General features: G+C 45.1%; 1 long non-coding RNA gene across 1 annotated transcript; it reads right to left on the bottom strand.

The window, feature by feature from the left end:
* Positions 1–9,110: 9,110 nt before the first annotated feature.
* On the bottom strand, positions 9,111–14,560 carry LOC131107660 (uncharacterized). Its single transcript, XR_009120294.1, has 3 exons — positions 14,498–14,560; positions 14,225–14,415; positions 9,111–12,952 (listed from the first exon to the last, which is right to left on the bottom strand). It is a non-coding gene; the product is annotated as an uncharacterized LOC131107660 (long non-coding RNA).
* Positions 14,561–16,925: the final 2,365 nt, after the last annotated feature.

Genomic DNA, 16,925 nt, shown 5'->3' with positions numbered 1-16,925 from the left:
GGATGGAACTTTAAGGATGGAGCTTTAAGGATGGAGCTTTAATGCTCGCCCTTTAAGGATGGCCCTTTAAGGATGGCCCTTTAAGGCTGGCCCTTTAAGGCTGGCCCTTTTAGGCTGGCCCTTTAAGGCTGGCCCTTTAAGGCTGGCCCTTTAAGGATGGAACTTTAAGGATGGAGCTTTAAGGCTGGAGCTTTAAGGCTGGCCCTTTAAGGATGGAGCTTTAAGGCTGGCCCTTTTAGGCTGGCCCTTTTAGGCTGGCCCTTTAAGGCTGGCCCTTTAAGGATGGAGCTTTAAGGATGGCCCTTTAAGATGGCCCTTTAAGGCTGGCCCTTTAAGACTGGCCCTTTAGGGCTGGCCCTTTAAGGCTGGCCCTTTAAGGCTGGCCCTTTAAGACTGGCCCTTTAGGGCTGGCCCTTTAAGGCTGGCCCTTTAAGGATGGCCCTTTAAGGCTGGCCCTTTAAGGCTGGCCCTTTTAGGCTGGCCCTTTAAGGCTGGCCCTTTAAGGCTGGCCCTTTAAGGATGGAACTTTAAGGATGGAGCTTTAAGGCTGGAGCTTTAAGGCTGGCCCTTTAAGGATGGCCCTTTAAGGCTGGCCCTTTTAGGCTGGCCCTTTTAGGCTGGCCCTTTAAGGCTGGCCCTTTAAGGATGGAGCTTTAAGGATGGCCCTTTAAGATGGCCCTTTAAGGCTGGCCCTTTAAGACTGGCCCTTTAGGGCTGGCCCTTTAAGGCTGGCCCTTTAAGGCTGGCCCTTTAAGACTGGCCCTTTAGGGCTGGCCCTTTAAGGCTGCCCTTTAAGGCTGGCCCTTTAAGGCTGGAGCTTTAAGGCTGGAGCTTTAAGGCTGGCCCTTTAAGGATGGCCCTTTAAGGCTGGCCCTTTAGGGCTGGCCCTTTAAGGCTGGCCCTTTAAGGCTGGCCCTTTAAGGATGGCCCTTTAAGGATGGCCCTTTACGGCTGGAGCTTTAAGGCTGGCGCTTTAAGGATAGAGCTTTAAGCCTGGCCCTTTAAAGGATGGCCCTTTAAGGCTGGCCCTTTAAGGATGGCCCTTTAAGGCTGGCCCTTTAAGGCTGGCCCTTTAAGGATGGCCCTTTAAGGCTAGAGCTTTAAGGCTGGAGCTTTAAGGCTGGCCCTTTAAGGATGGAGCTTTAAGGATGGAGCTTTAATGCTCGCCCTTTAAGGATGGCCCTTTAAGGCTGGCCCTTTAAGGCTGGCCCTTTAAGGCTGGCCCTTTTAAGCTGGCCCTTTAAGGCTGGCCCTTTAAGGCTGGCCCTTTAAGGATGGAACTTTAAGGATGGAGCTTTAAGGATGGAGCTTTAATGCTCGCCCTTTAAGGATGGCCCTTTAAGGATGGCCCTTTAAGGCTGGCCCTTTAAGGCTGGCCCTTTTAGGCTGGCCCTTTAAGGCTGGCCCTTTAAGGCTGGCCCTTTAAGGATGGAACTTTAAGGATGGAGCTTTAAGGCTGGAGCTTTAAGGCTGGCCCTTTAAGGATGGAGCTTTAAGGCTGGCCCTTTTAGGCTGGCCCTTTTAGGCTGGCCCTTTAAGGCTGGCCCTTTAAGGATGGAGCTTTAAGGATGGCCCTTTAAGATGGCCCTTTAAGGCTGGCCCTTTAAGACTGGCCCTTTAGGGCTGGCCCTTTAAGGCTGGCCCTTTAAGGCTGGCCCTTTAAGACTGGCCCTTTAGGGCTGGCCCTTTAAGGCTGGCCCTTTAAGGCTGGCCCTTTAAGGCTGGCCCTTTTAGGCTGGCCCTTTAAGGCTGGCCCTTTAAGGCTGGCCCTTTAAGGATGGAACTTTAAGGATGGAGCTTTAAGGCTGGAGCTTTAAGGCTGGCCCTTTAAGGATGGCCCTTTAAGGCTGGCCCTTTTAGGCTGGCCCTTTTAGGCTGGCCCTTTAAGGCTGGCCCTTTAAGGATGGAGCTTTAAGGATGGCCCTTTAAGATGGCCCTTTAAGGCTGGCCCTTTAAGACTGGCCCTTTAGGGCTGGCCCTTTAAGGCTGGCCCTTTAAGGCTGGCCCTTTAAGACTGGCCCTTTAGGGCTGGCCCTTTAAGGCTGCCCTTTAAGGCTGGCCCTTTAAGGCTGGAGCTTTAAGGCTGGAGCTTTAAGGCTGGCCCTTTAAGGATGGCCCTTTAAGGCTGGCCCTTTAGGGCTGGCCCTTTAAGGCTGGCCCTTTAAGGCTGGCCCTTTAAGGATGGCCCTTTAAGGATGGCCCTTTACGGCTGGAGCTTTAAGGCTGGCCCTTTAAGGCTGGCCCTTTAAGGATGGCCCTTAAGGATGGCCCTTTAAGGATGGAGCTTTAAGACTGGCCCTTTAGGGCTGGCCCTTTAAGACTGGAGCTTTAGGGCTGGCCCTTTAAGGATGGCCCTTTAAGGATGGCCCTTTACGGCTGGAGCTTTAAGGCTGGCCCTTTAAGGATGGAGCTTTAAGGCTGGAGCTTTAAGGCTGGCCCTTTAAGGATGGCCCTTTAAGGCTGGCCCTTTTAGGCTGGCCCTTTTAGGCTGGCCCTTTAAGGCTGGCCCTTTAAGGATGGAGCTTTAAGGATGGCCCTTTAAGATGGCCCTTTAAGGCTGGCCCTTTAAGACTGGCCCTTTAGGGCTGGCCCTTTAAGGCTGGCCCTTTAAGGCTGGCCCTTTAAGACTGGCCCTTTAGGGCTGGCCCTTTAAGGCTGGCCCTTTAAGGCTGGCCCTTTAAGGCTGGAGCTTTAAGGCTGGAGCTTTAAGGCTGGCCCTTTAAGGCTGGCCCTTTTAGGCTGGCCCTTTTAGGCTGGCCCTTTAAGGCTGGCCCTTTAAGGATGGAACTTTAAGGATGGAGCTTTAAGGATGGCCCTTTAAGGGTGGAGCTTTAAGGATGGCCCTTTAAGGCTGGCCCTTTAAGGATGGAGCTTTAAGGATGGCCCTTTAAGGGTGGAGCTTTAAGGATGGCCCTTTAAGGATGGCCCTTTAAGGGTGGAGCTTTAAGGATGGCCCTTTAAGGATGGCCCTTTAAGGCTGGCCCTTTAAGGCTGGAGCTTTAAGGATGGCCCTTAAAGGCTGGAGCTTTAAGGATGGCCCTTTAAGGATGGAGCTTTAAGGCTGGCCCTTTAAGGATGGCCCTTTAAGGATGGCCCTTTAAGGATGGCCCTTTAAGACTGGCCCTTTAAGACTGGCCCTTTAGGGCTGGCCCTTTAAGGCTGGCCCTTTAAGGATGGCCCTTTAAGGATGGCCCTTTACGGCTGGAGCTTTAAGGCTGGCCCTTTAAGGATGGCCCTTTAAGGCTGGCCCTTTAAGGCTGGCCCTTTAAGGCTGGCCCTTTAAGGATGGAGCTTTAAGGATGGAGCTTTAAGGATGGAGCTTTAAGGCTGGCCCTTTAAGGATGGCCCTTTAAGGATGGCCCTTTAAGGCTGGCCCTTTAAGGATGGAGCTTTAAGGATGGCCCTTTAAGGGTGGAGCTTTAAGGATGGCCCTTTAAGGATGGCCCTTTAAGGGTGGAGCTTTAAGGATGGCCCTTTAAGGATGGCCCTTTAAGGCTGGCCCTTTAAGGCTGGAGCTTTAAGGATGGCCCTTAAAGGCTGGAGCTTTAAGGATGGCCCTTTAAGGATGGAGCTTTAAGGCTGGCCCTTTAAGGATGGCCCTTTAAGGATGGCCCTTTAAGGATGGCCCTTTAAGACTGGCCCTTTAAGACTGGCCCTTTAGGGCTGGCCCTTTAAGGCTGGCCCTTTAAGGATGGCCCTTTAAGGATGGCCCTTTACGGCTGGAGCTTTAAGGCTGGCCCTTTAAGGATGGCCCTTTAAGGCTGGCCCTTTAAGGCTGGCCCTTTAAGGCTGGCCCTTTAAGGATGGAGCTTTAAGGATGGAGCTTTAAGGATGGAGCTTTAAGGCTGGCCCTTTAAGGATGGCCCTTTAAGGATGGAGCTTTAAGGATGGAGCTTTAAGGCTGGCCCTTTAAGGATGGCCCTTTAAGGCTGGCCCTTTTAGGCTGGCCCTTTTAGGCTGGCCCTTTAAGGCTGGCCCTTTAAGGCTGGCCCTTTAAGGATGGAACTTTAAGGATGGAGCTTTAAGGATGGCCCTTTAAGGGTGGAGCTTTAAGGATGGCCCTTTAAGGCTGGCCCTTTAAGGCTGGCCCTTTAAGGATGGAGCTTTAAGGATGGCCCTTTAAGGGTGGAGCTTTAAGGATGGCCCTTTAAGGATGGCCCTTTAAGGCTGGAGCTTTAAGGATGGCCCTTTAAGGATGGAGCTTTAAGGATGGCCCTTTAAGGCTGGCCCTTTAAGGCTGGAGCTTTAAGGCTGGCCCTTTAAGGATGGAGCTTTAAGGCTGGAGCTTTAAGGATGGAGCTTTAATGCTCGCCCTTTAAGGATGGCCCTTTAAGGATGGCCCTTTAAGGCTGGCCCTTTAAGGCTGGCCCTTTTAAGCTGGCCCTTTAAGGCTGGCCCTTTAAGGCTGGCCCTTTAAGGATGGAACTTTAAGGATGGAGCTTTAAGGATGGAGCTTTAATGCTCGCCCTTTAAGGATGGCCCTTTAAGGATGGCCCTTTAAGGCTGGCCCTTTAAGGCTGGCCCTTTAAGGCTGGCCCTTTTAGGCTGGCCCTTTAAGGCTGGCCCTTTAAGGCTGGCCCTTTAAGGATGGAACTTTAAGGATGGAGCTTTAAGGATGGCCCTTTAAGGCTGGCCCTTTAAGGCTGGCCCTTTAAGGCTGACCCTTTAAGGATGGCCCTTTAAGATGGCCCTTTAAGGCTAGCCCTTTAAGGCTGGCCCTTTAAGGCTGGCCCTTAAGGATGGCCCTTAAGGATGGCCCTTTAAGGATGGAGCTTTAAGACTGGCCCTTTAGGGCTGGCCCTTTAAGACTGGAGCTTTAGGGCTGGCCCTTTAAGGATGGCCCTTTAAGGATGGCCCTTTACGGCTGGAGCTTTAAGGCTGGCCCTTTAAGGATGGAGCTTTAAGGCTGGAGCTTTAAGGCTGGCCCTTTAAGGATGGCCCTTTAAGGCTGGCCCTTTTAGGCTGGCCCTTTTAGGCTGGCCCTTTAAGGCTGGCCCTTTAAGGATGGAGCTTTAAGGATGGCCCTTTAAGATGGCCCTTTAAGGCTGGCCCTTTAAGACTGGCCCTTTAGGGCTGGCCCTTTAAGGCTGGCCCTTTAAGGCTGGCCCTTTAAGGATGGAGCTTTAAGGCTGGAGCTTTAAGGCTGGCCCTTTAAGGATGGCCCTTTAAGGCTGGCCCTTTTAGGCTGGCCCTTTTAGGCTGGCCCTTTAAGGCTGGCCCTTTAAGGATGGAACTTTAAGGATGGAGCTTTAAGGATGGAGCTTTAAGGATGGCCCTTTAAGGATGGAGCTTTAAGGATGGAGCTTTAAGGCTGGCCCTTTAAGGCTGGCCCTTTAAGGCTGGCCCTTTTAGGCTGGCCCTTTTAGGCTGGCCCTTTAAGGCTGGCCCTTTAAGGATGGAACTTTAAGGATGGAGCTTTAAGGATGGCCCTTTAAGGGTGGAGCTTTAAGGATGGCCCTTTAAGGCTGGCCCTTTAAGGATGGCCCTTTAAGGATGGAGCTTTAAGGATGGCCCTTTAACGGTGGAGCTTTAAGGATGGCCCTTTAAGGGTGGAGCTTTAAGGATGGCCCTTTAAGGATGGCCCTTTAAGGCTGGCCCTTTAAGGCTGGAGCTTTAAGGATGGCCCTTAAAGGCTGGAGCTTTAAGGATGGCCCTTTAAGGATGGAGCTTTAAGGCTGGCCCTTTAAGGATGACCCTTTAAGGATGGCCCTTTAAGGCTGGCCCTTTAAGACTGGCCCTTTAAGACTGGCCCTTTAAGGCTGGCCCTTTAAGGATGGCCCTTTAAGGATGGCCCTTTACGGCTGGAGCTTTAAGGCTGGCCCTTTAAGGATGGCCCTTTAAGGCTGGCCCTTTAAGGCTGGCCCTTTAAGGATGGAGCTTTAAGGATGGAGCTTTAAGGATGGAGCTTTAAGGCTGGCCCTTTAAGGATGGCCCTTTAAGGATGGAGCTTTAAGGATGGAGCTTTAAGGCTGGCCCTTTAAGGATGGCCCTTTAAGGCTGGCCCTTTTAGGCTGGCCCTTTTAGGCTGGCCCTTTAAGGATGGAGCTTTAAGGATGGCCCTTTAAGGGTGGAGCTGTAAGGATGGCCCTTTAAGGATGGCCCTTTAAGGCTGGCCCTTTAAGGCTGGAGCTTTAAGGATGGCCCTTAAAGGCTGGAGCTTTAAGGATGGCCCTTTAAGGATGGAGCTTTAAGGATGGAGCTTTAAGGCTGGCCCTTTAAGGATGGCCCTTTAAGGCTGGTCCTTTTAGGCTGGCCCTTTTAGGCTGGCCCTTTAAGGCTGGCCCTTTAAGGATGGAACTTTAAGGATGGCCCTTTAAGGGTGGAGCTTTAAGGATGGCCCTTTAAGGCTGGCCCTTTAAGGCTGACCCTTTAAGGATGGCCCTTTAAGATGGCCCTTTAAGGCTGGCCCTTTCAGGCTGGAGCTTTAAGGCTAGCCCTTTAAGGCTGTCCCTTTAAGGCTGGCCCTTTAAGGATGGAGCTTTAAGGCTGGCCCTTTAAGACTGGCCCTTTAAGGCTGGCCCTTTAAGACTGGCCCTTTAAGACTGGCCCTTTAAGGATGGAGCTTTAAGGCTGGCCCTTTAAGGCTGGCCCTTTAAGACTGGCCCTTTAAGACTGGCCCTTTAGGGCTGGCCCTTTAAGGATGGCCCTTTAAGGATGGCCCTTTACGGCTGGAGCTTTAAGGCTGGCCCTTTAAGGCTGGCCCTTTAAGGCTGGCCCTTTAAGGATGGAGCTTTAAGGATGGAGCTTTAAGGATGGAGCTTTAAGGATGGAGCTTTAAGGATGGCCCTTTAAGGCTGGCCCTTTAAGGCTGGCCCTTTAAGGCTGGCCCTTTAAGGCTGGCCCTTTTAGGCTGGCCCTTTAAGGCTGGCCCTTTAAGGATGGAACTTTAAGGATGGAGCTTTAAGGATGGCCCTTTAAGGGTGGAGCTTTAAGGGTGGAGCTTTAAGGATGGCCCTTTAAGGCTGGCCCTTTAAGGCTGGCCCTTTAAGGCTGGCCCTTTAAGGATGGCCCTTTAAGGCTGGAGCTTTAAGGCTAGCCCTTTAAGGCTGGAGCTTTAAGGCTGGCCCTTTAAGGATGGAGCTTTAAGGCTGGCCCTTTAAGACTGGCCCTTTAAGGCTGGAGCTTTAAGGCTGGCCCTTTAAGACTGGAGCTTTAGGGCTGGCCCTTTAAGGCTGGCCCTTTAAGGATGGCCCTTTAAGGATGGCCCTTTACGGCTGGAGCTTTAAGGCTGGCCCTTTAAGGATGGAGCTTTAAGGCTGGAGCTTTAAGGATGGAGCTTTAAGGATGGAGCTTTAAGGATGGAGCTTTAAGATGGCCCTTTAAGGCTGGCCCTTTCAGGCTGGAGCTTTAAGGCTAGCCCTTTAAGGCTGTCCCTTTAAGGCTGGCCCTTTAAGGATGGAGCTTTAAGGCTGGCCCTTTAAGACTGGCCCTTTAAGACTGGCCCTTTAAGGCTGGCCCTTTAAGACTGGCCCTTTAAGGATGGCCCTTTAAGACTGGCCCTTTAGGGCTGGCCCTTTAAGGCTGGCCCTTTAAGGATGGCCCTTTACGGCTGGAGCTTTAAGGCTGGAGCTTTAAGGCTGGCCCTTTAAGGCTGGCCCTTTAAGGATGGAGCTTTAAGGATGGAGCTTTAAGGATGGAGCTTTAAGGATGGAGCTTTAAGGATGGCCCTTTAAGGCTGGCCCTTTAAGGCTGGCCCTTTAAGGCTGGCCCTTTAAGGCTGGCCCTTTTAGGCTGGCCCTTTAAGGCTGGCCCTTTAAGGATGGAACTTTAAGGATGGAGCTTTAAGGATGGCCCTTTAAGGGTGGAGCTTTAAGGCTGGCCCTTTAAGGCTGGCCCTTTAAGGCTGGCCCTTTAAGGCTGGCCCTTTAAGGATGGCCCTTTAAGGCTGGAGCTTTAAGGCTAGCCCTTTAAGGCTGGAGCTTTAAGGCTGGCCCTTTAAGGATGGAGCTTTAAGGCTGGCCCTTTAAGACTGGCCCTTTAAGGCTGGAGCTTTAAGGCTGGCCCTTTAAGACTGGAGCTTTAGGGCTGGCCCTTTAAGGCTGGCCCTTTAAGGATGGCCCTTTACGGCTGGAGCTTTAAGGCTGGCCCTTTAAGGATGGAGCTTTAAGGCTGGAGCTTTAAGGATGGAGCTTTAAGGCTGGCCCTTTAAGGGTGGAGCTTTAAGGATGGCCCTTTAAGGCTGGCCCTTTTAGGCTGGCCCTTTAAGGATGGAGCTTTAAGGCTGGAGCTTTAAGGATGGCCCTTGAAGGCTGGCCCTTTAAGGCTGACCCTTTTAGGCTGGCCCTTTAAGGCTGGAGCTTTAAGGCTAGCCCTTTAAGGCTGGCCCTTTAAGGATGGCCCTTTAAGGATGGCGCTTTAAGGCTGGCCCTTTAAGACTGGCCCTTTAAGGCTGGCCCTTTAAGGCTGGCCCTTTAAGGATGGCCCTTTTAGGCTGGCCCTTTAAGGCTGGCCCTTTAAGGATGGAACTTTAAGGATGGAGCTTTAAGGATGGAGCTTTAAGGATGGCCCTTTAAGGCTGGCCCTTTAAGGCTGACCCTTTAAGGATGGCCCTTTAAGATGGCCCTTTAAGGCTGGCCCTTTAAGGCTGGAGCTTTAAGGCTAGCCCTTTAAGGCTGTCCCTTTAAGGCTGGCCCTTTAAGGATGGCCCTTTAAGGATGGAGCTTTAAGGCTGGCCCTTTAAGACTGGCCCTTTAAGGCTGGCCCTTTAAGGCTGGCCCTTTAAGACTGGCCCTTTAGGGCTGGCCCTTTAAGGATGGCCCTTTACGGCTGGAGCTTTAAGGCTGGCCCTTTAAGGCTGGCCCTTTAAGGATGGAACTTTAAGGATGGAGCTTTAAGGATGGAGCTTTAAGGATGGAGCTTTAAGGCTGGCCCTTTAAGGATGGCCCTTTAAGGCTGGCCCTTTAAGGATGGCCCTTTAAGGCTGGCCCTTTAAGGCTGGCCCTTTAAGGCTGGCCCTTTTAGGCTGGCCCTTTTAGGCTGGCCCTTTAAGGCTGGCCCTTTAAGGCTGGCCCTTTAAGGATGGAACTTTAAGGATGGAGCTTTAAGGATGGCCCTTTAAGGGTGGAGCTTTAAGGATGGCCCTTTAAGGCTGGCCCTTTAAGGCTGGACCTTTAAGGATGGAGCTTTAAGGATGGAGCTTTAAGGCTGGCCCTTTAAGGATGGCCCTTTAAGGATGGCCCTTTAAGGATGGCCCTTTAAGGCTGGCCCTTTTAGGCTGGCCCTTTAAGGCTGGCCCTTTAAGGCTGGCCCTTTAAGGATGGAACTTTAAGGATGGAGTTTTAAGGATGGCCCTTTAAGGGTGGAGCTTTAAGGATGGCCCTTTAAGGCTGGCCCTTTAAGGCTGGCCCTTTAAGGCTGGAGCTTTAAGGCTAGCCCTTTAAGGCTGTCCCTTTAAGGCTGGCCCTTTAAGGATGGAGCTTTAAGGCTGGCCCTTTAAGACTGGCCCTTTAAGACTGGCCCTTTAAGGCTGGAGCTTTAAGGCTGGCCCTTTAAGACTGGAGCTTTAGGGCTGGCCCTTTAAGGCTGGCCCTTTAAGGATGGCCCTTTACGGCTGGAGCTTTAAGGCTGGCCCTTTAAGGATGGAGCTTTAAGGCTGGAGCTTTAAGGATGGAGCTTTAAGGCTGGCCCTTTAAGGCTGGCCCTTTAAGGGTGGAGCTTTAAGGATGGCCCTTTAAGGCTGGCCCTTTTAGGCTGGCCCTTTAAGGATGGAGCTTTAAGGCTGGAGCTTTAAGGATGGCCCTTTAAGGCTGGCCCTTTTAGGCTAAAGCTTTAAGGCTGGCCCTTTAAGGATGGCCCTTTAAGGCTGGCCCTTTAAGGCTGGCCCTTTAAGGCTGGAGCTTTAAGGCTGGCCCTTTAAGGCTGGCCCTTTAAGGCTGACCCTTTAAGGCTTGCCCTTTAAGGATGGAGCTTTAAGGCTGGCTCTTTAAGGCTGGCCCTTTAAGGATGGCCCTTTAAGGATGGAGCTTTAAGGCTGGCCCTTTAAGACTGGCCCTTTAAGACTGGCCCTTTAAGACTGGAGCTTTATGTTGCTTTCTGAAATATCCACATGACAAAGCTGCATCATTTTTTAATGTCAACACATTTAGGTTTTGACTGACAGCAAACATGGAAGGAATGTTTTTAAAAATATCAATTACCACCCCGACCACTCCTGATGTTACCATGGAAATCCCAAAATCGACTTTATTCATTCTAAAATCGTTCCGCTGACTCGACATTCGATCCAAGTCCAATTGTCGTTATCACCGTCCTTTTCGTATCGCCATTCCGTCTTTACGAGGTTTGTGGCGTTGCCCCACTTTCACACCATTTTGGGTCTCATTTCACTCAACTTTCCACTTTACTTGTCCTGCTATCACGCCTGGGAAACATAATGAAGGGAAAAATGGTGAAAAGAACAAAAGTAGCAATGCATGAATACATATTGCCCCCCCGCATCTCTTTTTCTTTTGATAGGAATGGAATATTTTCCAGATAAGACACCCAGGAATCCAACCAAGACTGTCTGGAAGCATTCATCGTTCATTCCCAATTTTCACTTCTTCTCGTTAGAAGACGACGCTTTTCTCTTCATTGTGACTTTATTCGCATAAAATTACAGTTTATTTTCATGTGTGATGTTTTTTTACATTTTCCGACTATTTCGACTTTCTCGCCCATTTTTTTCTCAGAATGAGGACTTTTTTTGGGTAGTTTTTCTGCGAGCTAGTTTTCCCTAAATCATGTTATTTGTTGTTTCTTATAAAATTATTGATTAGATTACAGCATTTTTCTCAAAGTACTTTGACTTACTCTTGTAAAATTACTGTTGATTGTATTGTTTCTCAAAATATATGTATATAATAATATATGATATGTAATATCAAAAAATGCTTCAAAAATTTTCTTCAATTTTCCAATTTTATGCTACTATAGTGACATTATTTTTCCTCATAATATTACGTGTTTATTCTTGTAAATTGCAACTTTTTCTCATTAATATTGTGACTTTGTTCTCATAAAATTACAGCTGTTCTCCATTTTTTTAAATATTTGTTTTTGTTTTCCTTTGCTTAATGGAATGATTTATGGAATTGTTCTTCATGATTTTAGAATGATGAATGTTTATTTGCATGTTGTTTTTTACATCCAACTATTTCGACTTTCTCGCCCATTTTTTTCTTTTTTTTGGTAGTTTTTCTGCAAGCTACTTTTCCCTAAATCATGTTATTTGTTGTTTCTTATAATATTATTCATTAGATTACAGCATTTTTCACAAAGTACTTTGCCTTATTCTTGTAAAATTACTGTTGATTTTGTTGTTTCTCATAATATATATATAATAATATACAATATGTAATATTAAAAAATGCTTCAAAAAATGTCTTCAAAATTCGAATTTTATGCTACTATAGTGACATAATTGTTCGACTTTCTCGCCCATTTTTTTTCTCAGAATGAGGACTTTTTTTGGTAGTTTTTCTGCGAGCTAGTTTTCCCTAAATCACATTATTTGTTGTTTCTTATAATATTATTCATTAGACTACAGCATTTTTCTCAAAGTACTTTGACTTATTCTTGTAAAATTACTGTTGATTTTGTTGTTTCTCATAATATATATTATATATATATATAATAATAATATACGATATATGTTTCTCTTCAAAATTCAAATTTTATGCTACTATAGTGACATAATTTTTCCTCATAATATTACGTGTTTATTCTTGTAAATTGCAACTTTTTCTCATTAATATTGTAACTTTATTCTCATAAAATTACAGCTGTTCTCCATTTTTTATTTTTGTTTCCCTTTGCTTCATGGAATGATTTATGGATTTATGATTTTAGAATGATGAATGAATGACCTTGTGTACCAATGGTGAGCTATAAATAAACTTGCCTTTTCTAAATTATTTCCTCAGAATTATGACTTCAATGTTTTACACTTTTTCTACAACCCAATTTACCAAATTTTCTTTTTTTTTACCGATTTTTTGTTTTTTTGTCCTACAATAATTCATTTTCATGCTGCTAAATTATGTTATTTTTTGTCATAATATTACAAGTATATTCTTGTAAAATTAAGAATTTTCTTAAATTTCCGCTGTTTTTTTTTTTTAATTTTCCAACTTTCATTTAACTTTTTTCTAACATTATTTTTTTACACCTTTTTCTGCAACCTAATTTAAAAAAAAAAATCAAGTTTATTTCTTGTTTTGTTGTTTTTCATAATAATAATTGTTTAGATTACAGTTTTTTTCTGTTAATATGTTGACTTTGTTGTTGTAAAATGACTGCAATTTTTTTTTTAACTTTTTTTGCTAAGGATGTCAAACAATTAAGCATCCGTGGGCCGCATTTTGGACACCCCTGCAGTAAACAACCCAGTAATGGCCGACTGTACGTATTCAAGTTTTATCAGCATGTCATTGTGTCGCCAACTAGTGGCTCGTCTTGCACATTACAGCATTTTAAAAGGCGATTTCTTGTAGTTGCTGCATACTCGCAGGAAGTGACAAAATGACAACATGAATTGCAAAAGCTTGTTTCCTATCATAGCACCATCTTCTTTTGGGACGTTCCTTTCCTTCCATCTAATCCTCCCCTTCTTTTTATCCCGTCCTTAATCCCTTCCTTCCTTACATTCCCTGTCTAGCATCTTTTCCCTGCTTTTGTCCCTCGGAGCATCCTCACCCTTCATTTGCATCCATCATATCTTCCCTCCTGTTTTTTGTTTTTTTAATCCCAATGAGTCAGTGCAAACATGGAGTCATTCAAAATGGCCTTGATTTACTTTTGAACAAAAACGTCTTGTTTTGATAAGCGTTCCCCATGCGGCTTCTGCGTTGGTGTTGTTCCTGCATCAGATGTTACCGCGACATTTTCCCTGCCGGGAAAGTGGGTCAGATGGTTTTTAGGGAGAGAGAGCGTGAACCTCCGCCAGGAGCTTCCATGGCGACGTCTGCTCTATCTGGCAGAAGAAGACATTTACCAGGAGGAGATTTTTTTTATTTTTTTATTTTAATGACTAGGTGAGGCGCGGTTAGCAAGGCATGAAAGAGGTCAAAAACGTTGCAAATCAGTGGTAGACCCATTTGGTTTGGTCCGATAACTGTGTCAGCGTATTAGTACGCGTAGCAAAGCCTTCAGGGTATTGAAGCCATGCGCTGTACAGTCTTAGTCATGCATGTAAAGCCGCCATCACATCAGTCGAATCCAGCTGAAATAATATACAGTACAACCCCCCCGCCCCCTCGACCCCATATTCTACCACCTGAACCTGGGAATAATGGACATTGGTGGCACCCCCAATGGGATGTGCTCCAAATATACAGAAAATTAAAAAAACACCAATATAAAATACAAGATAAAAGAGAACATACAATAAATATATTTAAAGATATTTATTTTTGCATTAATTTTTCTCAATTTCACACACTTGTGCTTATCGGTCCCCAAAAGATGTGTGCCAAATTTTGTGCCGATTGGACAAAACGCCTTTAAGTTACAGCTGATTCTTCTGTTGAGTGCTTTGAGGTGTGTGAGAATAACAGCGCCATCATGTGGCGTCACACAATAACAACATATCGTGTATTTGTTCGGTTACATTTTAATTGTATTCATTATTATTAAATATATCACTTTGTTGCTAGTGAATAGAAAGACTTTAGTTACATCTTATACTATTAAATATAGTACTATAGTTCAAGCAATGCTATCATAAAATGTCACTTTGAATACAAAAAATATTTACTGTAACTTTATATATTTTACATATTATTTTAATTGAATGTTTATTAAAATAATTTAACATTTACACCACCTCCTCCCCAGAAAAAAATCCCATTTTGGCAAGTGTACAAAAAAAGATAGATGCTAATTTAAATGGCTAATCCGTTAGCCTTTTTGGTAGGCACTTAGCGGTATGATGCTAGGTGCTAGTATGTTAATGATAGCATTCTATCAGCCATTCAAAACCTTCAATTGTATGTTTTCATGGCCAAAGAATGTACATATATAGATAAAATAAAAGTAGGACTAATATTTATGGTGTAAATCCCAATATGGGGGCGAACTAGGGAAACCAATGTAATCTGATACCAAAGTTAGCTAAGAGGCTAATGTTAAGCTAGCGGAGTATCTTTCCGCGCCATTCTCTCTGACCATTCCCGGAAGCTAGCATGATGACGTCTTTATTTCAAAGCCTTCACGCGTGACTATTAGCTTGGAAAATGTTCCCTACCGGGTGAAGAACAAAGGAGCAAGGTGCCTCATGGAGTGACGCCCGCCTCGTAAAGGAAGCTCCCGGGTGGGCTGTAAACCTTGGAAGTACTCACCGCCATGACGTTTATCACCTGCACGGCATCTCGCTCAACGCCGAAGATGGCTTTTTGGCTTGGTTTTTTTACACCAAATGTGAGCAATTCATGGCTACTGCAAGGAAAACAATTGAATAATTGAGTTGTGTGTTCTTAATAAATGATAAAAATCACTTGCTGTGTTAAAAAGTGCATACTAAGTTGATGCGACGTGACGTCACTGCGAAAAAAAAACACCGAGCAGCCGGATGGACCAAACGGCGGCGTCAAGCAGGATATAATATTACCAGTTGGTTCGCTTTTTGTTTTCAAAGTAAAAGCACTGATTTATCACTGTTTTTTTGTATGAGAAAAGTAAGGGCGTGTTTTATTTTTGTGAAAATAACCGGAAGTACGTTGCTCACTTCGCATAACTTAAATTTTGCCGACTTGTAATGTCAAAATATTATGGGAATAAGGTAAAAAAAAATGATGACAGGAAGTTGTAATAACTGGAAAATAATTCAAATAATCAACATCACAGAGTTGAAATATTAAAGAAAAAAATTTTGTAATATGAAAATAAAATGTGTCCTTTTAGTTTGGACATAAAGTAATAATATTATGGAAATAAAATTATATATGTTGAAATATAAAAAAAAGATAAAAATGTGGAAAAAAGAGCTTGAAATGGTTATTAATAACAGCGAAGTCAACTTTATTTTTTAATATTTATATAGCACATTTGAAAAGTGTGGGTGTCAATGTGGGTGTCCATAGGGATGCTGTTCATGTTAAAAACTGGATCTAGAAGGTTTTCTATACTGTAAGAATGTAATAATATTTAATAATATTTCATCTATGAAATAAGAAATCTAACTTTGTAGAAATTCACTTACCACGGTCAGGAACTACAATGTATTTAAAAAAAAAAAAGAGCAAAAATCTGCACCCTTCGAGTATTTTAGAAGTATTTACTGTTGCATTACTGCACAGTACATCTGCAATAGTAGTATAGTGTACTTGTCAATATGTTTCCTACCATGTGTATCATATTATATACTGTATCAGATTAAATACAGCATCAATGTCTTGGATCCGGCATGCTAAAAATAGACACATGAAAGGAAACAAAAAGGAAAATGGACTCCCTGTATTGACTTGAGTGGACGGGAAAAACAAAAATGATCCATTTTCGTATGGCGCTTCCCAGCTGCAGTCGGGAATGACGAGCGGGAAGCAAAATGAGACATAAGCTCTGCATCTTCTTCTTCATCACCAGGAGCTAAAAGGACAGCCATGGTGACAAAGTCGGGGAGATAAAAACGGACCTCGACTGTCTCTCACACACTAATACACACTAATACACACTGATACAATGAATACACACACAAGCCTGCTCGGAGTGAGTCATGGAGAGGGAGTCTGACCTCATCCTCATCCTCAGGCCTCCATCCCTACGCCATCTGCATGGTTGGCACTTGCACACACAAACGCTCCAATAGTGGGAAAGAAGCTCAGACCAGGATTTCGCTTGTGTGCACCATCCAAAACGTCCCCGCAAACAAAACACCCCCCACAGCACCAAATGGGGGTGGTACCTCACAAAGGTAGAAAGACAAGAACCTCCACTCACACACGCTCCATGTGCTCCCATGCAGGAAAATCACTGACAAGCCAAACCATGACACGCATCTGGCGCAGCCACAGCTGGAGCACACGCGTGCACACGCATCCCCACGTGCACACGCGCAGGCACACACACACAGACTGGCATTTCTTCAGATTACAGTGAAAAAATAAATACATAGCCTACTTCAAGATTCCCTCTGGCAAAAAAATAAAAAATAAAAAACATATTATATAATTTGTATTTTCATTTTAAATACAATTTTTAATTTGTAGATTAAAATTTTTAATCACGATTAATCACATTTCAGTTAACTCACAATTAATCACATTTAATCATCGATGAAAAAGGTTTAGAATAAGAAGCGATGTAAATTTGATTTGATACGCAACTCCAACAATAACATTATATAATATAATATAATATACGTAGTACATAAAATTGTATTTCAAGGGGATGTCAAATTTTGGAATTATGGGTCATTATTTGATTACAAAAATAATGTACAATTTCACAGTTTTGGTATGTTTAATGCCAGCAGCATTTTGTCCCACTTTGTTGGGACCTTATGGTGCTAATGTCCATATTAGTTTGGTACACAATATCTCTGAAAAGGAAAGTCCAGGCACGTAATGGTGGATGGTGGCTTCAAAATAAACACTTTGAAAACTCCATAGTTTTGGAATGCTTAATTTGAGCACCCTAACCGATGTATCCCTAAACCTAACCCTTACCCTAACCCTAACCGATGTATCCCTAACCCTAACCAATGTATCCCTAACCCTAACCCTAACCCTTACCCTAACCCTAACCCTTACCCTAACCCTAACCGATGTATTCCTAACCCTAACCCTTACCCTAACCGATGTATCCCTAACCCTTACCCTAACCCTAACCGATGTATCCCTAACCCTTACCCTAACCCTAACCGATGTATCCCTAAACCTAACCCTTACCCTTACCCTAACCCTAACCGATGTATCCCTAACCCTAACCCTTACCCTAACCATAACCCT

Source organism: Doryrhamphus excisus, chromosome 19 (genome assembly GCF_030265055.1).
Source record: "Doryrhamphus excisus isolate RoL2022-K1 chromosome 19, RoL_Dexc_1.0, whole genome shotgun sequence".
Classification (NCBI taxonomy): Eukaryota; Metazoa; Chordata; class Actinopteri; order Syngnathiformes; family Syngnathidae; genus Doryrhamphus; species Doryrhamphus excisus.
This window is presented reverse-complemented; position numbering and strand designations above follow the sequence as displayed.